Source organism: Monodelphis domestica, chromosome 3, assembly GCF_027887165.1.
Source record: "Monodelphis domestica isolate mMonDom1 chromosome 3, mMonDom1.pri, whole genome shotgun sequence".
NCBI lineage: Eukaryota > Metazoa > Chordata > Mammalia > Didelphimorphia > Didelphidae > Monodelphis > Monodelphis domestica.
This window is the reverse complement of record NC_077229.1, coordinates 121,322,418-121,346,682: the sequence shown is the minus strand read 5'-3', so window position 1 is coordinate 121,346,682 and position 24,265 is coordinate 121,322,418. Positions and strand designations below refer to the sequence as shown.

General features: G+C 34.2%; 1 protein-coding gene, 1 long non-coding RNA gene and 1 other non-coding gene across 11 annotated transcripts in view; 1 reads left to right on the top strand and 2 right to left on the bottom strand.

Annotated features, from left to right (window-relative positions):
- LOC103097748 (uncharacterized) overlaps nt 1–24,265 on the bottom strand; it is a 104,219-nt gene that overhangs the window by 47,738 nt on the left and 32,216 nt on the right. For 3 of the 9 annotated variants that reach the window (XR_001629205.2, XR_008917490.1, XR_008917488.1), the window contains one exon: nt 32–14,398. The exons of 2 other annotated variants lie outside the window; for them this stretch is intronic. The gene's annotated coding sequence lies outside the window, so the exon portion shown is untranslated. Of the gene's footprint in view, nt 1–31; nt 23,739–24,265 lie in introns of those variants that run through there. 4 more of the 9 variants (XR_008917491.1, XR_008917493.1, XR_008917489.1 and 1 more) reach the window with 4 other exon arrangements.
- Nucleotides 2,625–2,687, bottom strand: MIR30E (microRNA mir-30e). Its single transcript, NR_162888.1, has one exon. It is a non-coding gene; the product is annotated as a microRNA mir-30e (primary transcript).
- The window catches only part of LOC130458328 (uncharacterized), a 41,717-nt gene continuing 20,864 nt past the window's right edge, over nt 3,413–24,265 (top strand). The window contains exons 1-2 of the long non-coding RNA XR_008917495.1: nt 3,413–3,548; nt 23,720–23,850. This is a non-coding gene — a long non-coding RNA (uncharacterized LOC130458328). The remainder of the gene's footprint in view (nt 3,549–23,719; nt 23,851–24,265) is intronic.

Sequence of the window (24,265 nt, the reverse complement as noted above, 5' to 3'; positions counted from 1 at the left end):
AGAAAGAGAACATTACTACATAACTTAAAACATCACAGTTCAGAGATCTTAGAGGACAATTAGTCCAACCCATATGAAACAAGTACACTCTATAACATCCTTTTAAACAAACTATATAATTTGGAACAAATTGGTACTTTGGAAATCTATGATTTCAGTATTATGGGTCCCTCACTACCACCACACCCAAAGAAGACAAAAACCCCACTATGCCTGACTCACATCCCTATTTTTCTGAAAATCTTCCATGAAGAAGAAAATTACAATAAACATCACATGATATATACGAAGGCTTTACTAGCAAGGCACCTCAAAAAGCTCATAATTTGGGGGGAAAAGTTGCTTTGTAAACCTTAATCATGATAGGATAAGAAGCTATCAGTAGTATTAATAATGTAATAGAATACAAAATTATTAATATTTATAAACAAAAATGTCACTTCAGGGAGGAAAAGATGCTTATTAAAATATGTTCACTTTAATCATTATTATTATGAACTTAAATGGTCAATTATAAGAATTTTAAGTGTAAGGGCAGAAAAGAAGCAGGGTGATATATAGTGGAGAGAAGCCTGGCCTTAAAAAGAGAAGATCTGAGTTCAAGTTCTCCCTATTACTTATATTGAATGAGAGGTCTGGATTAAGTCATATAATTTCTTAGTATTCTAGGCCAAAGGTATCAAATATGGGAGGCAGCCAGATACAACCCACAACATATCCAAGCTGCCTGAATCAGATTAAAATGTAATTTGGTGAAATAAAAAAACAGAATATGTTAATACATGGGTTTTCTAAGTCAATATGTACCTATACAAGGATGCTTATGTACCATTCAGCATATTCCATTTCTATTTGGGTTTGACACCACCACTCTTGGTAACTCTCTAAAAAGAATATGGCTTTCAGAAAGGGCATCAACATGAATTTGTCAAGCCAGTTTCCTTGTATGGAAGATACCTATATTAATGAAATCACAGGCCCAGTTCATATCCCAGGGATAAAGAGAGAACTATGTTTTTGGCTCAACTAGGTGTTGGATTAATATATTTCCATGGGTGAAAAGATGCCTAGCAATTGATAAACCAGTGTTTTAACTGAAGAAACCTTAAATAAATTAAGAAATCATTACACTAAAAAATGCAAAAAAGAAACTAAGGTATTGAGGAAAAGCATCTTTCAATATTACATAACATCAGTCAATGATAGTTACTGAATAATCATGTTGTATTTTGTGTAAAGACATACATTCTCTTGGTGAATTTAAAACCCAAATACAGTAGGAGAGAAGTTAAACAAGGGAATCAGGAACATATACATAAAAAATGCTTTAAAAACATAACAAAGGTGGGGTAATTAGATGGGTTCAGTGGATTGAGAGCCAAGTCTAGAGGTGGGAGATCCTGGTTTAAAATCTTGCTTCAGACAATTTCTATTTGTGTGATCCTGGGCAAGTCACTTAACTCCTATTGTCTATCCTGTACCACAGTATTAATTCTAAGACAGATGATAAGGGCTTTAAAAAATTTACCAAAGATAGAGATGAACAACTAATTAAGTCCTTTGGATATTTTTAGAGTTGAAAGAGACCTTTAAACTGTTTACCAGATAAACTGGGCAACTGAGGTCCAGAGAGGTTAAATATCTTTTTCCAAGTCATGTACATAGAACAGCTAGGATTTGAAATCTAGTTAAATCCAATTCTCAGCTGTGAACAAGGCAATGAAGAAATGCTGGCATGTTTGAAGGCAAGTATTTGGGGTCTAAAGAAGGCTTCACAAAGAGGCAGTATTTTTTATCATTGTTCCAAAGATTAGTGACAATTTGGCTGAGAGTAAAGAGGTGGGCATCATAGCCAGGGGGAAATGTAGTATTTCCTGGATCAGAGGGAAGAACAAATATGTAGAGATAATCACAGATAAACTGGCTTATCATGTATGGAAAAATATGATAAAGAATAATACTGATTAACCTAAATGCAGAAAATGAAATGATAGAAATGGAGCTATAAAATGGTAACTGAGAGTTTTAAAGCATACACTACAGAATGATTAGATTATCCCCAGCTATAAAATTATGTATTACAGAGCTGGATTTTGGTCAACAATTCCTTAACTTTTACTAAAAAAAAAAAAACTCTTGAGAAAAATTCCTTATTGCAAGCTGCATTAAAAACACTAAGGAAAGAACTAAACTAATTTCTTAGTAATTCAATATAATGCCTAAAGGAATATCAGTACAATGATAAACTCTACCCTCACTGGAAATATAAGGAATAATAGAAAAAGCTTACTTTTATGATATAATTAGAAAAGAATACAAAATTAAAAACTTCAATGAGTTACTAAGGGTCCTAAAGTATAAAAACTAGCCGAAGTCTGAAGAGCTCTGAAGAACAGGATATTTATTCTATTTACAAATACAGAAGTTTATTAATCTAATTTACAATTAAGTGCTACACAATGTAAACAAAAATACAAACTGAAAAACACATTTAAAAAACAACTTGGTACTTCTAAATTTTTCCACACTCTTCTTATATCCTCTCTATGACTGCTCCATAGGTATAGGAGAGATCTTGTAGAGGATATATAATTATAACAAGATGATGTTTGTGATTAGCCGGTAGCAGCAAACATCTGACTGAAAGCTTGGCTGTGTCTTACAGCTTCCAGTCGGGGATGTTTACAACAACAGACTTTCATTGATAGTTATAAACTTGATGTACTGCTATAAACATATCAGTTACTTAAAGGAAGTAATATTATCTCCAGTCCTTTTTTACTTATAAAACTTGTGTTAAATACCGATTATTTTTAAACCAGGATAGTAAACCTATAGTTAAATTCTGTTAACATAATAGGAAAAAGTCTTAACAATTTTACTTTCCATAAAGAAGCTAATGAGAAAATCTGATTCAAATATATGACCATGAAAACACTTCTACTTATTTTTCTTTATGGATGTCATTTAATGATCTTATATAACAATGAAGATGCAGCTCTTCTCCTAACTGCTTATTGAGGAAAAAAATTAGAGATACAATTGCTTTCTCTCCCCAAACTGGAGAAATGCAAAATGCTTCTGGGAAGGGCTGAATCAGATAACTTCCAAAAACTCTTCTAATATTTTATGATATGACAATTTACATATTTTTTAATCCAAAGTTAACCCTTCTGAACTTCCCTCAGTAGAGCATGACCTTTTTATGCTACTGATGATAAGATTTATTATCTGTTTATCCACTTTTATCCACCCCCCCCCCCATTGTGACTAACAGGATTAGTATGTCATCATGGATTAACATCACCTTCTTTTGTCACAAAGTCACTAGAGAGGTGTCAGGTACTCCAGTACATTGGTCTCCAAGGTGGGGATGAAGGAGCTGTGGCACTTTACTATGGAGGTTTCATGGCTTAACTCCAAGTGATGTAGTGATTAACCAAGAGACAAAAGTTAGATAGCACTGTGGATGCTGATGGACCTGGAATCAAGAAAATAAGTTCAAATCCAGAATTGGACATATCAAATGCCTACTAGCTGTGTGACTAGTTAAGTAATTTAAGCTTTCTCAGTTTCCTCAACTATAAAATATGTATAATAGCACCTACCTCCCAGGGTAGTTGTGAGGATAAAATAATTTAATATTTGTAAAGTGTTATGAAAATCTTTAAGTACAAAATAAATGCTAGCCACAGATCTAACCTCCAAATCTTCCAGTAGTTGAGGCAACTCTGTCCTTGGATCCACTCGTTCATATTTTCAGAACCTGTCACACTTTTGACTTATTTTCTCTCACTGCCAACTCACCCCCAACACATCTACAATCAGTTGCCAAAACTCATCACTTCTTCCTCCACATCACTCATATTTGTCCCCCTCTTTCTATCTACATGGCCAACACCTTACTATCCTCACTGTCTTTCACCATGTCTACGTAAAAAACCTTCTAATTGGTCCTGCATCATGTCTCTGCTCTTTCCAATTCATTCTCCACATTGATGACAAAAGTGATTTTCCTTTAACAGATGTGATCATGTCACTCCTCTACTCAATAAACTCTAATGGCTCACTATTAACAGTAGAGTCAAATATTATTTCACCTTTATCTCATCCTTTTTCATTTGCATTTTTATGGAAGTTTTATAATGTACAGAGTAGGGCAACAATACAGGTATACAATTTAAAAAAGGTAAATATACATGAATTGAGGGTATATTCTTAAAAACTTTTGCATTGATGGGCTATGACATCAAAAAAAGTTTGGACACCACTGCTTAAGGGGAATGTATATACAGGTATATGTATATACCTGAAAATCAGGAAGGCATTTCACAAAATCTTTGAAAAAAATAAGAGAAATACAGACTGCATAATAGTAATGAGGTAGATCCATAATGATTTAATGGATAGAGCTTGTAAGGAGAGCATTAATAAAATATCCCAGTAATTTGCTCTTTGCCTTATGCTATTTAACATTTTAATCTATTATTTGGATTTATGTTTGTAGAAAACACACGAGGCAGCTAGGTGGTGTGAGCAACAAGCCTGGAGTCAGGAGGACCTGAGTTCAAATATGGCTTCAGACACTTCTCAGCTATGGTATCCTGGGCAAGTGACTTAACTCTGTCTGCCTAGTCCTTGACCTTCTGTCTTATTGTAATAGGAAAGTAAAAGACACAAAGAATTTGGAATTTTAAAAAGGATCCCAATAGACTAGAATAAAGGACTCGATCTTAGGTTCAAAATCAACTGCAATTACATGATAGGCTTAGAAAATAATAAGAGCAAGCTTGCTTTTTATATTGCACTTGCTTTATAAATGTTATTCACTTGAAAAAATTCCCATGAGAGCTGGTATATTTGAGGTAATTGGGAGCTGAATTAGTCTACACCATGTTATGGAAGCCAAAAAAGGCTAACTTGATCTTAGGTTATAGACAGGGTGGCATACTTTTCACAAAAAAAAGGTGATCGTCCCATGTATTCTGCCCCAATATGATTGCACATGAAATGTGTTTACTGTTAAAAAATATCTCTAGTGTCTAACATAGTAGTCAAAAAATACTTGTTGAGTCCACATATAAGGAAGGATGCTGATAAGTTAGAAAGCAACCAAAGGAGACTAAAGATGATGGTAAGAATGCTTGACACTATGGTATTAAAAGTCAAGTTGAAGAACTGGATATGCTTAAGCTAGAGAAGCTAAACTGTTTTCAAATACAATACATGAAGGGCTGTCTGTCAGTAGGGAGAAGGAAAAGATTTGTGATTTGCTCAGCTCCAGAGGGCAGAATGAATGACAGTTGCAAAGGCTATGACTGCAACTCAACCAACATAAGGAAAAATTTCCTAAGAACTAGAGTGGTTCAAAATTGGGGTAAGCTGCTTTAGGACAAAGTGAGTTTTTCATTCATATGTAGAATGAATAATCATTTGTAAGGGATACTGAAAATAGGATGTTTGTGCAGATAGATAACCAGGTCGAAAGATAAAGAAATCAAGAAATCTTACTAGTCTTACTTAGAATCTAGACTTCATTTATGTTCAAGATAGATGACCAGGGCTAGGGATACAAACCAGGATTATGAAACTGAGGAAAGCAAATGGAACTACATTACCCTACCTTACTACCTGAAATTATTACATTGTCCGAACTATTTTCCTAATGGGAGCAATGTAGCCTCTCTAACTGTTTTTGCCAATACAGATATATAGATGTGGAGTCATTAAACCTCTGATATTTGTTAGCCCTGTGATCTTGATTAAGTTGTATGACTTCTCTGAATATGTTTTTTCATTTCTAAAATGGAGATGGCAATACCTATACTATCTATTCGGGATATCGTGAGGAAAAAATTTCTTTCATTCTTCCTACTCACACAGCAATTGCCTTGTTCATGCCCTGACTTCCTCTGATTTGTAACTATCTAGACTTCTTAACTGTTCTTGTTTCCTGTCTCTTCTTCTTTCAATTGATCCTCTAAACAGCTGCCTAATTAATATCCCAAGGCATTTGATAACTATGTGTTAAAATTAAAATGGCCATATTCAGCTTTCCTCCTGAAAAGTTCCGAGTGGCTCTCTCTTTCTACCAGGACAAATACAATCGTTTTGGCTTGACAATTAATGTACCAGATAGTTTGGTTCTAACCAAGAACTTCCAAATTTTATTTCTTATTATTTACTTTAAGGTCTCTATTTAAGCATTTAAGCCTTGCACTGTTCCTGGCACATAGAAGGCAATTAATAAATGTTTGCTGACTGATATCTTCCAACTAAAGTAGACTACTAAAAGTTTCTCAAACTTAAGCACCATGTAAATAAACAATTAATATTCTGAAAAGTACAAGAGATAAAATCTAATTAAAAATTGAAGGATATGAATTTTAATCCCAGCCAAAATATGTTTTATAATTATTTTTTTTACCAGACTTGTGATTTCATTCATAAGGGCAATGCCAATGGAATAGTCCTTCTCCCAAAGTATATCAGCAATTATATTTCTAGTCTCAGATTTGCCAAGGTTTCTGAGAAGACAAGCAGCTTGCTTAGCAATCACAGAGCTGGTATGTCTGAGTGAAGTATGTGAGATATTAGGTGACTTGACCCCAGGTCTTTCTGACTCAGGGATCTATTCTCTTTATCCACTATACTAAGGCTGCCTCATTTAATTTTGCAAAAGTTAATGTGAAAAGACAACGTTTTAAAGTATATATGTTATCCTAAAAACAAAATTAGAGATATCTAAGGTTAAATTATAGGGAAAATTTCCAAGAACCTATTTTCTTTTAGCCTAGGAATGTATGAAATACACTCTCAATGTAGCAAGCAAACATAGCATACATCTACTGAGGAAAAAAGTATCTAGTATTCTGAGGATACAAGGATGATTGCCCCTTAAACTACTATAATTTTTTGCTTCCTTGAGAAACAACATAGAAACTATTATTTTAAGTGCTGCTAACTACATGTTAACATTAAAAGGTTGTTTTCCAACATAAAAGTTTTTGTTCAAATAATGTAAATAATTCTATTATAGGAACTGTGTTACAATTAATGAGAAAACTACACGTAGTCTCTATGGTTACACACTTGACCACTGTTTTTGAGGACAAATATTTTAAAAATACAATGGCCATTTACAATGAAGTCACTGTTGTCTGCTCTACAACTGAAAAATTACAGGTTTAAATAGAAAAGAAAGTTGTTTCATGCAGAGTTAGGCACATGGTATTTGACTAATTAGGCTACCAAGCATCAAGTTGCAATGAACCATTTATTACAGCAGCCTCCTTTGAAACATTTATTTCTTTAAAAATCAGTGAAGGTTAACATAATGTCAGCTACTGAAAATGAAGGAAAAAGACAGTTTTAAAATAAGGATTTCTGTACCAGTCATAAAATTTCACAATATTGTAACATCTCATTATTAAAGTACCTTACTATACCAGTATTTTTTTACACTATAGATCAAAGTACGTCCTTTTGGCTCATACTTATATACAAAGAAAATCATGGCATCTAAAGAGTTAGACAACCCCTGTCAGCAACATGAAAAACTACAAAGTGCCCACACAAGAAGTCACCCAGTTTCTACTTGCACTAGGGTAATAGTTAACTTACCACTTTCAAATTGTGAGACAGTATCTCCTTAAAAAAACTCTGCTTTTTAAGTTCCATATACAGGTCCGACTTCTGCCCTCTGCAAAATATGTTTTAGGTGTTCAATAAATACTTTTTAAAAAGAATGCCTTTCATTGTAATATGTGATAACATTTTTATCAGCCACCCTTCCCTACCTAGAAGTCCTAAAGCTAACATCAACTTCAATGAAAAACCGCACCCATAAGCACACACTGAAACACCAGAATCCTATACTATATTTAAAACTTTGGTGTGGGCAAATTTTAACAATCCCCCTACCACCTTATGCATTAAGAAATTAATTTTTTCCCATCAACATGTCATTTCAAGTTTTCTTTCATAATGCCAGTCTTGTCACACTGCATACAACTGCAAACATTTTCATGAATCTCTTCCAGAGTCCTTATCCCTAATTCAAACCAGCAGGTCTATCCCTTCAAAGGGATACCTGGTAGGTTCTTCTTGCAAATCTGTTCCATAATGCACATTGTAAATCCCACTCTATTCTTTAAAAAAAGATTTAAAAAATTAACTGTTATTCTCATATCACTTTCATTTATGAATGTATTTCTTTCCATTGCCCCATTTAGACCAAAGTAAAATTTTCCCTATCATCAAGAATGTATATTATCGTATAATTGTATTATAAATAATGTTGTATATTACTAGGGAAAACACATAAATATATACAGCTATACACAAAAATATGTAAGATATTTGGGGGACAATGAAGGAGATATTAGTAGCTGGAGACCTTCTGGAAAAATATCATATAGAAATGAGCATTTGTGCAAAACCTTGGAAGGAAACGGAAGAGTCTATGGAATCAAACAAATGTGTAACTAGGCATGTTAGTTATTATTTCTCCTTTGTTTTTTAAAAGAATTAACAACATCACAGGGTGATGTCTTTACTTTGGGCATGAATTGGATTTAAGTGAGGCAGAGTTGCAGTCATCAACCCTACTCTCTCACTGAGACATTAAAGTCCAGTGGCAAGACAAAAGTCAGGACAACTGGCAATGTCCTAGGATGTAGTGGATAACTATGACAATTTCAATGTCTGACCAAACTACAGGTGTTTCACAGGCCTTCATGGCTGGTGGAACAAACTGTTCTCATCTACTCATTATACCATGGAAAGGCTTCACATGCTTGTGTTAGATACCACCCTAACTGACTCACAAGTTGTGGCCTAGTGGTCACTCTGGACCTGGTTTAGTCCATCTGTCAAGATGGGTTTACTGGAGTGCGGGCCACTGTTTATGCTCTAGTTTCTTGGGGTCATTAGTGAGAGTTAAGTGCCAGGTAGACACTAAAGGTGGATGAACAGCCCTCAAGGCATGTTAAGCCCTCATAGTAGAGGGGCAAGTCCTCCTTTAACACCCATACCTGGTAGTTCAACACTGCAAAGGCAGAAATAGGATATGGAATATTGTACATAAAGGAAAAGTTAAAAAGGCCATATTTGCTCACAAGCAAAGGAGGGGAGAAAAAATGACAAGGAAATATAAAAAAAGGTGAAATACTGACAAGATAAAGAAAAGAAAAATTCATTGTAATTCTAGCCACAAGCAGACAGAGAAGATGCAAACATCAGAAGAATTGAGTTAAATCTCAGATGATACAAAGTTCTTTTAATAAATATAGTATGAAGGAAAGTGAATTAATAGTAGCTGATGAAATACAGAAACCTGGACTCTCCAGTGAGCACAGAACAACAAGAAACTCTAGAATGAGTTCCAGGGAAATAAAATACATAAGAGAAGAAACCAGGAATGAATACTGGTCAAAAATTGGTGGTCTCAAAGTGGAATTTTAAAAACTATTATTAGATTAGAAAAAAAAATTAAATCCATCATAGAGAATCTCTCTAAAGAAGTAAGATACCAGATTTGGAACCCACAAAGACTAGAGAAAAACTGGTAGAGGGTAAAAATAAACAATGATAAAGAAATACACATACATATATAAATTCTAGAAAAGCCAAAGCACCTAATATTGAAAACATTTCAAGAGAAATAACCAAAGTTCTCCCAACACATTTAAAAATTAATATCATAATGCAGGAAATAATATAAGAAAACTGAACTTCTTGGATCCACACAATAGTGTAGCCTAAGAGACCGAGGATTACCTCTAAGAAAGGAACAACTGCCTTGTCCTTCAACTTATAAGACATTTAATGGTTATATTGAACAATTTCAATGATAAAAAAAAATTCAGAAAGAGAACATAAGAAAAACTTTCAAGTATGAAGGAAAAGAAATTCAAATGATAAAAAATGATTGTTATTCTGAAATATCAAAAATGTAATGGAATAACATAGAACTTCAAGCTGCAACCTCAAATGGCATACACTGTAATTACCAAAAATAGAGAAAGAAATGAATATGCCATAAAAGAGAAGCATTTGAGATATTTCTAGAAGAAAAACAAAATATTTTATTTACCAACATCCTAAACAATAGCAACAACAAGAAAATACATAAAAGTAGAAAAGTAAAGTCAAGAAAAGAATAAGTAATCAATTATATCATATTAAGATGTTATTATTTAATAGAAGAGAGAGACTGACCTATGGGCTAAAAGAAAGGGAAAAAAAAGGGATGGGGGGGTGGGCTGGGCAGAGATGATTGCTAGCCAAAATATATTTAAGTGAAATTTAAAGAATCAGGAGGTACAGAGTGGAAAAGATGAAATTATATGAATGTTAGTGTTTTATAGGAATTTTCTATCTGCCTTTGATGCTAATGGCCTCTATTATTGACAAACTCTCCTACATACTTAAATGTTTCCTCCAAAATTCTCCTCCCTTCAAGTTTTAACTAAAATATGGCTTTTTCACTAAGAACAAATAGCTCTTAAAACCCTCTCAGTTGAGGACCATTTCTCTCTAATCCCAGACAATTCACAGATCCAATTCAAATGGTTAATAGACTTCTTCCTAACACCTCTTGCAACTTCGAGATCATTTTCAATAGTCTTCCTCTATCATGATTTTTCAAGTTTCCTCCTTTGAAATCTATCTCACCTATTTAAATCCTCTTTGACCAAACTTATTGCAATTACCTACTTATTCACAGGTCACTTATTCTCCCAAAGATTTTAATTAATATGAGTTTTCTTCTTTATACCATTCCTTGTGTGCTGATCACACTCAAAATTCCCTTCCTCGATAAATCTTTCTTGTAATTTCAAACAGCTGTTATACTGGCAAAGCTTAGATTCTTACCACCTCACAAAATTATACCACTTGTAAGGACATGAATGTTAAAATTACATTTTCTCTAATTTCTACCACTCCTTAATTCACATTAAACTTCATCTTCATTTTTATCAGGACTTTAGTTTTCCATGATTGTGCTCTGTCCATCTATTTCCATTCTAGCTTCATTTACCTCCAAACACAGGATTGGTTCAATTATAAATTTCTTTTTAACAAGGAACTAACTAATTGTGGATTTCCTTCACATGCCCATATACCTACCACACCATCCACAATTCCCAATCTGCTAATTTTCAACCTTGGGTATGTAATAGATAAATTTCTCTACAGGTATTCCTATCATTTAGTTCCTTAAATTCCTCTCTTCTGAGGCTACTTTTCCCCACTTTTCTTTAGGATTGAGATAAATTGCAACTTCTAGAAGATTTCCTGAATGACAACTTGCCTTTCCCTCAAAATTATTCTGTATCTATTATATATATTCAGGAAAACATATATATATATATATGTTGCTCCATGCTAGATTGATTACAAAGTTCTTGACGGCAGGGACTATGTGACCTTAAGTTTTGTTTTTCCAGAGTCTAGGATTGGCTGATTCAAGATGCTTGTTGACTAACTGGGCTATTATGTACACTAGACAATAATAAAATTGAGTTGATTTCACTATTAAAAGTATATAATATAGAGCTGGTCAACCATCCTGGAAAGTAAAATGAAAATATGCTAAGAAATTACACTATGGCCCATAAATAACATTCCTAGGCACATAATAAGCTAAGGAGATGATTTTTTAAAAGTTATATATATATATATATACCAAAAATATTTAATACTTTTTGGAGTGGCAAAAAACTGCAAACAAAACAAATGCTCACTGACTATGAATAGCCAAACAAATTGTGGTATGTGAATATAGTAAAATATCATTGTGGAGAAGAGAAAATGAATATGAAGGTTAGAAAGGCATGAGAAAACTAATACAAAGTGAAGTAAAAGGCACAACAGGAGAACAGGGGACACAAAACGCAAAAAGAAAGAATGGCAAAAAACATGGATATAAAACATTGCATATATTGCCACACTTGACTGCTATGTTAGTCTACCTTTGCTGAACAGTTGTTTCCTCTCCTTTTGTATTCTGTCATAAGGAGGAGAGGAAAAGATACATCTGGAATTAAAGGTATGTAAAAATAAAAGATAAAATGTTAGATTAAAAAGTATTCATGTATAATCTCACTTGGGCCATCAGTACTACTCAATAATTCAATTCTCCTCTTGTTTTTCCATTCACAACTGATAATTAAAATTGGTGGCCAAATGTAATAGTTAAAAATTTTGTTTCACAAAAATAATAATGGTTTAAAAAATTGCTGTGGTTGCTGTTTATAAAAGTTAAAGTTAAACTATGAGTCAGTAGAGTGTTAGCAACTTCATTTACAAGGTAGAGATATTAAAGCGGGAAATATAGGAAGGAAAAAGAAAATATATACTAGCTAAAAATATCCTAAGTCCTAATCCTAGTGCCTCCAGACTGTAAATGTGAATCCAAATCCAAATCTCACCAGAATCCAAAGTCTAGATCAGGAAGCCAAAATCCAAAGAGCCAAAGATGCTGAAAAAAAACCACCGAGAACGTTCAGTGCACATGAGGCCAAGACTCCCAATAATCCCACCAGAGATCACACCCCCTAGGCTAAAGGCTGCCAAGAATGAAGAGCCTAAGAATTCAAAGAGAGTACCAAGCATGAAGAGAGTCCGAAAATGAAGAGCCAAGAATGAAGACCCTGAATCTCTCTCAGGCTCCCGCTTATATTTTTCCCCACCCATCAGCTCTCTTCATTACATCTCAGGAATCAATCGCCTTTCAGTTTGCCTAGCACTGCTGGGGGTAGGGGGGGAGAAGGGGCAGGGCTTGTGGTCTGTTAGGGTGTGAACTTTCTTTGTTAGTGACTTATTAAGTGTTAAGTAGTTATACTTTAAGTTCTTGATTGATTAACTTAAAATAGACAAAGGGATAAAAATTCTCTTTCACATAACTATGATTTTAAATCTCTTCTTCTCAAAACCCATATACAACACAAACTCCAAATTTATAATAGACAAGTCTCCAAGTTCATGCACTTTTATTTCCCTTTTGCCATTCTGAATGGCTTTCCCTACTCCACTCCATAGGCCAATAGGACACAGATTTGGAGAAGAAAAGAATTTTAGAGATTGTCTAGACAATTCCTATTGTTTTAAAGATGAATATACATGATCCAGCAAGGTCAAATCACTTGTTTAAGATCACTTAAAGACGGAGAAATATGTACCTTCCTGTTTTGCCAGTAAACTCTGTGAAAGGAAACATACAGTCTTGTACCAATCAACACCTAACACAGGGTTCTGCACAAAGTAAGGCACTTAAAAATATTTGCTGGGGGCAGCTAGGTAGCTCAATGGATTGAGAGCCAGTTTAGAGATGGGAGGTCCTAGGTTCAAATCCGACCTCACACACTTCCCAGGTGTGTGACCCTGGGCAAGTCACTTGACCCCCATTGCCTAGCCCTTACCACACTTCTACCTTGGAACCAATACACAGTATTGATTTCAAGATGGAAGGTAAGGGTTATTAAATATATATATATATATGTATATATATATATTTACAAATATACATTTGCTTATTTTTCAACTAAGTTTATTGTGAAGATTACAGGTTTCTAACCCACAGATAGCCCATGAATCAGAAAATATAATTAATAATAGTGGAAGGAAGAGAAATAATGAAAAAAAAAGAGAAAGATTTCTTAGAAAAAGGCATAGAAAAGGAAAATAAATAAAAATAATAAACTGGAACATTTGGAACAAATCACTTAATTAAGCAAGGAATGGAAAAGGAAAAAGAATAGATAATAAAAGAAAAAATAATTTAAATAAAATTCAAGTATTATAGAAAGAATAGGCAGTCTTAGAAAGAGAAGGGGAGAGGAATCTGGGAATAGGATAGAATAAGAGTAGTTTAAGCAAATTTAATTATAAATAAAGTAAAAGATGTAAAAGAGATTTCTAAAAAAATGGAATAATGAAAGGAATAAGATATAAGACTAATAATGTAGTGAACAATCTAATAAAATGAAAATAAGTGGCATAATCAATATAAGAAATATGGGAATAATCATGTAAGTTGAGGGGAGAAAGGGAGTTGCAATTATTTCAGATAAGGAAAAAAATTCAAAATATCAAGAGATAAAAAGGAGAAAATATGATAAAAGAAAACACAATGACTTAATAACAATATTAAGTATATTTAAGCCAAATGACAATGACAAAGCATAAAGGAAACAGTAATCAGAGCAGACCTTAATGTTCCTCTATAGTTAGGCCAGTTAATAGTGTTAGACCAATGATTAGTCAGATTTTAATTCCAATCCTGAATCAGACACTACCATTGTGGGTGAATCTTAATCTTTCTGTACCTTATTTTCCTCATCTTTAACATGAAGGAATTGGACTTGATCAAGTCTTCCAAGTTCTCTTTAAACTGTTGGAAAACTCAAAAAGTTAAAAGATATGGTATTTCTCATTACCAAATGATACTCTTACAAATCTACAAACGAGGACATAAGGAAATTATAAATGGGAAAAAATCCAAATACTAAATACATCCTTTATAGATCACAACACAATAAAAACACAAATTAAAACAAAGATCATTAAGAAAAAGAAAGTCTATTAAGTAAAGGTTTTATTTACAATAGCATCCTAAATAATGAGTGGGCCAAAGAACAAATCAAAGAAATACTAATCATTTAAGACAATGAAAATGATGAGAAAAATGTCTCAGCACCTAGCACAATCCTCTGCACATTAGCAAATGCTCACAAGATATTTGCTTCATTTAAATGTATTTTAATTAAATTAAAATTAAATTCATTGTGATAATACCACACTAAACTAATAGCTCACATTTATAATAGTACTTTAAGATTTGCAAAAATTATTATCTCATTTGATACAATATTCCTAGTAAAAGAGGTGTTGTTATTATCCCACTTTCCAGATGAAAAAGTTGAAGCTTAAATAGGATAGATGATTTGTCCACAGTCACATAAAGAACAGATATGTAGGGTAGAATCTGAATCCATGTAGGAATATGACCCAATATCAAAGCATTCTATCTACTATAATACAATTCTTCTTGATCAAAATATTGCAAATGTATTGATGACTGTAAATTCTGTGTGATTCATCTGTATCCAGGTAAAGCTAGGATGCTTACATTCTCTTGACAACACAAGGTGACAAAATAAGTATGCTGGTTCTCCATTGGTTATACCTTAGTCTCACCACCTAACCAATCTTTTTTTTTTTCACTTATACATTTCTTTGATAACTTTCAATTATAGATGCCACTTGTCTTTCATAATTCCCTGTTTATAAAGTGCAGCATAGCCTGTTCATTCTTGCCATGTATTATCTTGATAGTTTTATGAAGATTTTCCACATAAATTCTCCCGAGGCTATAATAATGGTCTACAATTTGCAGTCATAAACATAACCAGAATAATACTGGTCTTTGCTTCAGAGGGTCACAGAGGAGCATCAGAAAGAGGCTTGTTCTAGAAGTGCCATCTGAAGTAAACTTGGAAAGACAAAAAAGGGGCAATAAAAATTCCTGTTGATTTAATCTGTATAAGTGATCCCTCCACTGACACAGATTATTACAATTCCCTGTCTTAGTAGATGATGTCCATAAGGTACCAGGGTCCAAAATAATACATTACCCCAAGGGCTAAGTTTCTAGTTATGAGTTTCTCAGAATTTGCCATCACTCTTGATTAACAGTCATAGTCTGTTGTAAGGCTACACTTGAAATCTTTCCAGCAGCTTCATAGAATTATAGGATTAAAATACCTCAGTTAGAAAGGACCTAAGAGACCATCTTATCAAACACAAACCTGTACAAATGGATAACAGATTTAGAGCTAAAAGGGTAATAATCTTAAAGGCCAAAACCCTCATTTACAGATGCTGAGACCGTGGCATAGAGAAGTTAAGTGACTTGCCTGCGTCACACTGCTAATAAGAATCTGAGCAAGAATTTGAAATCATATCTTCTTACCTCCAAACCTAGTATAATTATACCATATTACCAAAATTAAAAATCCTCTATACAGAGTGTCAGACAAATAATTATCAAACTTTTGTTTTTAGACCTGTTGTTTGCAATAATAAGAAGGCACTCTTCCACTCTCTCAACCTATTAAATATGATACTGATTTCTAAAGACATGATGATTTACTTGGAAAACCCTAAAGAGTAAACAAAAAAAAATTAATCACTTCAGCAAAATTTCTGGATCTAAAATGAACCTACAAATCATCAGTATTCCTATATATCAATGTCAAAAACCAAAAGGAAGTGCTAGAAAGTGAAATTCCACTTAAAAAAACTACAAAAGTTTTAAAATATTTGGGAGTGTATCTATCAAGATGAACTCTGAAATTATATAAACCTCATCTATAAAATACTGTTGGCACATAAAAGTAGGGCTAAATTAAGAGAAACATTAACCATTCATGGGTAGTTTGAGTCAACATAATAAGAATGACAATACCACCTAAATTAATTTATTTATTCAGTGCTATACAAATCAAACTACCAAAGGAATATTTTATAGACTAAGAAATAATAATAAAATCCATATATACAAAAGGTTCAGAATATCAAGACAAATGATGAAAAAATGGAACAGTCTACTCTTGATTATAGACCAGTGCTACCGGGTGATCTCAAGATCATGCTGTATAAAGACTGGTCAAAGAAAATGGGTACATTAAGCATACCTTCTTCAATTTTAGAAAGGTCAGGGGAGAAACACTAGAATATATGTTACTTTTATTTTCAAGGGTTATCATGATATTGGATTTTTAAAAACTGCTTTTTTATTATAAGAATTCAGGAGCAAAAAGGGGATATTTACAGAAATGACTGGTTTGCAAAAATAAAATGTAATTGATCTTTACAATTTTAAATAAACCTTAAAAAGGGAAAGGAGCTTATTTATTCTGAATTAAGAGAACACTTAGAGGATAGAAATGATATCAGCTTTCTTCAAGTATTTGAAGGACTGTAACACTGAAATGGAAATAACCTTTTTCTTTCTGTTTGATCCCTGAGGGCAGAACCAGAAGCAATATGTTCTGAAACTTCTGCCAAGATATGGTATTTAGGATTCATGTGAAGAAATTCCTAATGATTTGATCTACCTGAAAGCAAAATGGTTTATCTTGGGAGATAGTAGTTCCTAGTTTTCTAGAGGCCTTTTAAGAACAATTGTCAGAGATGTCATAGAAAACATTCTCATTCAGAAAAAGATATTGGATTGGATGACTTCTTAGTTTTCCTGAGATTTAGTCAGATTCTATGAGTGGGTAGTTCTCTTTCTCCTAGTCCTTAAAACTTTACAATATCATAATTATCCCCCCCCCATTCAGATAAAAGAAGCATCCCTATTTGTTAAGGTTAAACCCTTTAAATAAGCCTTTGATCTCATACCTTCAGAACTCTTTAAGATCCTAACTTTGACAAGCATTCCTTCTCTCTAGTACAATTAATTTCTGCCTTCTAAATGGTTGTTTCCCATGTGCTTGCAAATAAAGTTCTCCTAATCCTTAAAAAAAAAACAAAAAACTTAAACCTTCTTTTCACTCTTCTACCCTAATTATGTCATCTTTCTACCTTGTGCACAAGCCAATTTCTTGAACAATTTGCTTACAATACCTCTATGTCTTCAAAAATTCTGCTTCTTTTCCTTATACACAAAAACTGTAATATCACTCTTTTAGTCAAAATCATCAATGGCTCACTTCTACCTATTCAATTTAAATTTTCCAAGCAGCATTCAAAGTCTTCCACAATGTAGCAATGCTTATTTATATTCTTGCCTCATTCAATATTATACTCTTCCCAGCTTTTAGCTGTAAACCTCAAATTTCCTTAGACTTATAAATGTTGGAAATTTCACCATTGGGATATTTCATACTTGGAAAATTTCTTACTGATAGTCTATTGGAATGGGAACCCCATTGGCATGGGAGGTTCCTTCTCTTCCCTTCTTAAGATTACTTTAGGACAGAAACCCTTTGCTGAACAATGGAAAGGACTTTGACCTATGCTTAAGCATAGAACAGGAATTTCTTTGAGTCTTGATTGATTTTAGAATTGATACAATGGAGATACTTGGAATAAATCTCCACCCTATTCAGTCCTAATAGGATTGAGTAAGGGCTGCAGCCTAGATCAAAATTTAATTATTCCAATCTCTACCCTACTCAAGTTAACAGGATTTAGAAAGGGCTGTAGCAAAGGAGTAAAGATTTAATCATTTGAAAATATAACCTTCAACAGACATGTGCAAAAGCCAGAAACCTCTGGGCGGTCCTGGGTTAAGCTAGAGCCTCCATTGACAGGGAAATTGATGAACAGTGATTGGTAGATGTGAGGACTGAGGGGAGGCAACTTGGAGGGTTTCCTTAAAGATAGGAGGGTCTGAAGCTGGAGGAGGTGGCTGAGGTTTTGGTCGGTGTGGTTCCTGGGCTCTGAGAAGGCTTGCTCTGAAGGAAGCTGAAGGTGGGGGCCTCTGAGACTGTTTCTCCATTTTGGACACGTGAGTAATAGGGACTGATCTCTTTTCTTTGCCCCAGCTATCTAAGGGCTTGGGCCTTTTGGCCCAGCCTAAACAGAAGGGGTATTTAAGCCCTATTCCCTTCTCTCCCTTTTTCTCTCTCTCTATCTCTAATTCCCTTCTTACTCCTATTGTAATTAAACTCCAAAAAAGGCTGACGGCTGACTTGAGTTTTTCATTTAGGAATTACATAGCTGATTCCTTGGCGACCTTAAATTAATATATATCAGTCTTTTAAAGTGATTCCCTTGTAACATAGCCAAATTGGATTACTGTCTGTACCTTACACCCAAATGTCCTGCTCTCCTCTCCGAGCTCTCTCTTTGTTTACAAAGGTTTTCTCTATACTGGGAATATCCTACACCTCCTGCTGAGGGTCAACCCAAATTCCATCTCCTTTTTTAAAGTCTTTTCTGATCCTTCTCAATAGCAATGACATTTTAAATCTTCCACTGAATACATAACAAAATATTGTGTTTACATGTGATTTTGCATATTTCTTATACCCCTAATAACTTTAATATCCATCAGTAGAGAATCCTTGTTTTTTTAAATGTATATCTCACCTAACACTATGCTCTACATATTGTAGGCATTAAATAGAAGTTTGATGAAATGAAAGCCTATCATCAAGAGGCATAATTCCTTTTCTCCAATGACAGTGTTATATAGGATTCCACTAATGTTCTTTTAAGAAGTTATTTGGATACATAGGTAGTATATGGAACACTGAAAATAGATAATACTAGGAAAACAAATAAATTAAACTTAAGAGTGAGCAGAGGACAGGCTTTCCTCTCCCAAAACAATTTAATTATTTCTACTTAGTATAGTAGTACCTAAAGTAGGGTGTTTTTTTCTATTGGTGGTTTTGAAATTGGTGTTAAAGATTATAAAGAAAAATGCCAGGTGTCATGATGAAGCTTCTTATTGCAAATGGCACCCAGGATTTATTGAATTTTTACTTACTTAGATTAAAAAAGAATCATAGCTTTTGGGTGCTGAAAGGAATCAAAAAATCCAACTCCTTGATCTTATACATAAAGTATACCTATAAAGAATCATCTGAGATCATACAACTAATGAGTGGCAAAGTCAAATCTGTAGCTCTAGACTTCCTTGAGCCTTCACTGCTAGCAGAGCATCTTTCCATTAAATAGTTTAGGCAATCAGAAAACCATTATATGAATGTATAAATTGTAAATATGAGATTATTTATAGTATTTTTGAATCAGAGCACCTGTGGTCATCAAGGCACTTCCATTTACCACTTGTATGAGCTTAAACAACTCACCAAACCTCATGTCTCAAGTTTCCCTAACTAAAATTATGGATTGGATTGACTGCTAAATACCCTTCTAGCTTTAAATCTGTGATTCTTTGACCCTATTTAGTTATAATTTTATAATGCTGTTTTCAGATTAAAAGGAATTAAGACTCTTGATGGGGTGTCTAGATTATTTATCTGTATCTTCCTCAATTCCTGGTACACACTTAAGAAATGCTTGCTGACTGCTTTATAAGATATAGGGCTATAGTAATTTTTAAAAATTTCTTTCAAATGAAAAATTATATCATTCAGCAAGTTATTTATTGAGCACCTACTGTGTAACAGACACAGTGCTGGGTGTTTTATCAAAGAATTAGAGTAGAAAGCACAAAAGGTATGCAGGGGAATAAACAAGTGTTTAAAGGAGTGGATTAAATAAGATCCCTTTCAACTCCGATTCTGTGATGATTGTGCTGGGGAAAAAGCAGAGATGACTAGCAAATCTCTTCAGAAGAATACAATTACAAAAAATGAGGGAGAGGAAATTATGGTACTATTAAATGGCATAGATTAAGCATGCTTATCTATTGACTACAGCCTAATTATGTGTGTTATGACTAGAAACTAATCAAGAGGAAATACATTTAGTCTAATTGTGGTCTTATCCATAATAAAACAATCTCTATCAGAGCACTGGAAGAATAGAAAACAAAGGAAAAAAGTTGAGAACTCACTGTGAAACATGTTTTTAACTTTCTTTTAAAAAGTTATTCCTAGGGGCAGGTGGGTGGCTCAATGGATTGAGGGTTAGGCCCAGAAATAAGAGTTCCTGGATTCAAATCGGGCCTCAGACACTTCCTAGCTATGTGAGCAAGTCACCTGACCCCCATTGCCTAGCCCTTACCACTCTTCTGCCTTAGAACCAATATACAATACTGATTCTAAGACAGAAGGTAAAGGTCTTTAAATAAATAAATAAACTAATTAATTAAAAAAAATTATTCCTGGGGCAGCTGGGTGGCTCAATGGATTGAGAGCCAGGACTAGAGACAGGAGATCCTGGGTTCAAAGCAGGCCTCAGATACTTCCCAGCTGTGTGATCCTGGGCAAGTCACTTAATCCCCATTTCTAAGCCCTTACCACTCGTCTGCCTTGGAACCATCACACAGTATTGATCCTACTAGGGAAGCCAGGGTTAAAAAAGTTATTCCCTGCAATAAGAAAAAAAAAATGTATATAACCTATATCCACTGTAAACACATATGTAGTGCCCCCTTGGTCCTCTTCTATTCCTTAGAATATGTTAAACTGGCATTTCAGTCAAATGCATAGAATCTGGGGGTGGGGTGGGGTTGGGGATTGGGGTGGGCTTCTCCCTCTCCTCTACCCACCCCTCCCCACCTGCCGCACCTTCAGGTAGAAATAGATGTACTCTAGCTGCTTCTCTGTGGCCATGATGATTTATAGACTCACACCCCTGGGTAACAATTAAAAAAAGGTCTAACTTAGCTGCTGAACCCTATGGATAAACTAAAAGGGATTCCCATCCTTCAGGTTTCTTCTTCCTATCAACTTTGAAGCAAGGGCAATTGTTTGAGTTCTTCAAAGGATTGGATCAGGCTGGAGGTATACTTCCCCAACATAGCCACCAAATTGTAAACTCAAGTTTCTTAGGCAAGAATGTATCAAGGAATCGGCTAGCTCCTGTTTATGATTAGTTAGGTGTTTTGCTTTTTTGTTCTTTGGTAGAGGGCCTTATGAAAACATGAAAGGGAGCTGAAGTCCTTTCCTGTTTAAGCACTCAAGCATCAGGATAGCAGTTCTTGTAACAATTGTGGCAGCAACAATAGTAGAAATAGAATTGCCAAAATGAAAGAATTGTCCACAGATTAAAAGAACATCCAGAAAAGGCAAATCCAAGCACTCCAAGGCCTGGGCCCCCACTGGCAATACACCTACTACTACAGACATAATAGCAACAATAAAGTCACAACATGAAGACCTCAATCTAGAAATTCTAAAATTGTTTATTCCACCCATTTCCTGACTCCTTGGGTCCTTACATCCTAAGAGAGAAGGCATCACTTACATGCTTGAACGAAACCTGCTCAGGTTTCTCTTATTATCATTACTTTGCTTTTCTATCATACGTGTGTATATCAAACACTTTCTCAAATGATCCTTAATACATCTTTATAACAAGTATTATCATCATTTTTTCAGATATGAAGCCAAATCTTAGTTTTGCCATTTATTCCTATGTGTAATCCTGGACAAGTCAACTCCTCAAGTTTCATTTTCCTCATCTGTAAAACGAGATGGCTTGACAAAATTGACCTCTAAGGTCCCTTCTAGCTTGAAAACTATGATCCTGTGTATCTTAACCGAGATCACATAGTCAGAAAGCTGGAATTAGGAATCCATCTCCTAACTTATGGTCTAAATACATAGGCCTAACAGATAAAATTTTCAATTGTTTATGTGTTCTGGGACATCTTTCTATATTTTTAGTGAGATTACAATCTCTTTGAGAATAGGAATATCATCTTCACCTTTCTTTTTTATCACTCTGATAGTGTTTGGTATTCCAGGAATGGAAGAGTCAATAAATAAAACTGGTTAGGAGGGAAAAGAGATAGTTACATTTTGATTTAAATGATCATTTCCTAAAAGCAGAACTAAAGTCACAGAAATAATTACAAATTTCCCTTATTTTAAGAAAAATTCATTAATAATTTTAAGCATCCTAGCTAAAAATTGTATTTTTCTGAAATATGAAATTACAGGTGTTATCTTGCCTATTCATGCTTTTCCTAAGTGAGTGTCCCTATGTATTATTTGTTAAGATTCAATTCAAATACTTATTAAATGCCTATTTATATTTTTATATATTTATAACTATGGTTTATTAAGCAAGGTATATACGAATATAAAGAATTGCTATTGTTTATTAAGTGACATAGCTGTATATGGAATATTTATATGCATACAGAATGTGTGTGTATACTGATACTCTCAAAAACCTTGTAATATAGCTAGGAGAGTTATTACATAATACCCATTTAATAGATGAGGAAATTGAGGCTTAGATTAGTTAACTGACTTGTCTGATGTTTCGTAGATAATAAGTTATGAAGCCAACATTTTTAATACAGAACTTTCTAATTCCAAATTCAATGTACATTTTTACTACTTCAAGGGAAGATGTATCTGATACGATATTCCTCCAGCATTTCAATTCCACATTTCAGTGCTTACTACCAGAACAAATGCATGGTATGATGTTTGGTTGAAATGAAAGAGCCCTCAACTAGAAGTCAGGAGATTTTTGTTCTGGTCCCAGTTATACTACCAGTTAGGTCCATGACCTTTAAAAATGAATATTTCAATCATGTTAAAATAACATTCACTAATATATTTCTGTCCTGCCAGGTACATGCACTATCTTGGCTATGAAGAAATTACTTTGAAAGAAAAAGTATTGTGTACATCTTATTCAATTAACACCTAAAGAAAATCACATTGTTTGGACTTTGGCTTATAAGCCCAGCCATAAAGACCCAAAGATAAAAGTAACTACTAGTTAATAAGAGTGCTTGACTTAGAGTCAGGGAGATATGGCAAGGCCTGCCTCAGATATTTAATTAATTGTGTGACTTTGGTCAAGTCACTTAATCCATTTGCCTTAGTTCCCTCAACTGTGAAATGGGGATAACAACACTTGTCTCATAGGGTTGTTTGTGAGGATTACATGAGATAATATCTATAAAATGCTTAGCACATTGCCAGGCACATATAACACATAGTAGGTATGACATAAATGCATATTCTCTTTCCTTTCCTCTATCCCTCCCTGCAATTATAACTGATTATTCTCTTTCCTTTCTCTTACCTCCATATTACAGATGAGTTAAATGACACAATTTACCTGAGGTCAGAAAGGTTAAGTGCCCAAGAGAAAAGGATCATGAAAATCAAGAGAGAATAACATGTCCAGGAAGAGAGGTTGGCCAACAATGTCAGATGCTACAGACAGGTAAAGAATAAGGCGGGTTAATCGAGTTCATTGATAATTTTGAAGAGAACAATTTAAGTGAGGAGTTAAGGAAAAATAAGAGGTTGAGAAATTGGGAAATTAGTCGGACCATGGTACCCTTCATGGACACAAGAAAATGAGGAAGATGACTAAGTTTAGGGAAGATACAATTATCCAACTGCACAACCCACCCATGCCTGCTCATTGGTCGCTGCTCACTCTCAATTAAAAGTTAAAAGCATGTGTATAAAAGAGAGCTGGAGTGGAAGGTTGGAGTTCTAAGTGGCTGCTGCCCCAGCATGCAGAATCCACATACTGATGAGTTATCCGGAGAGGGTAGACACAAGGAATTTATCTTGCTTAGCTGTGGTTTGCCTACAATGGATCTGGTTATAATCACTGGAGGAAGCCCACC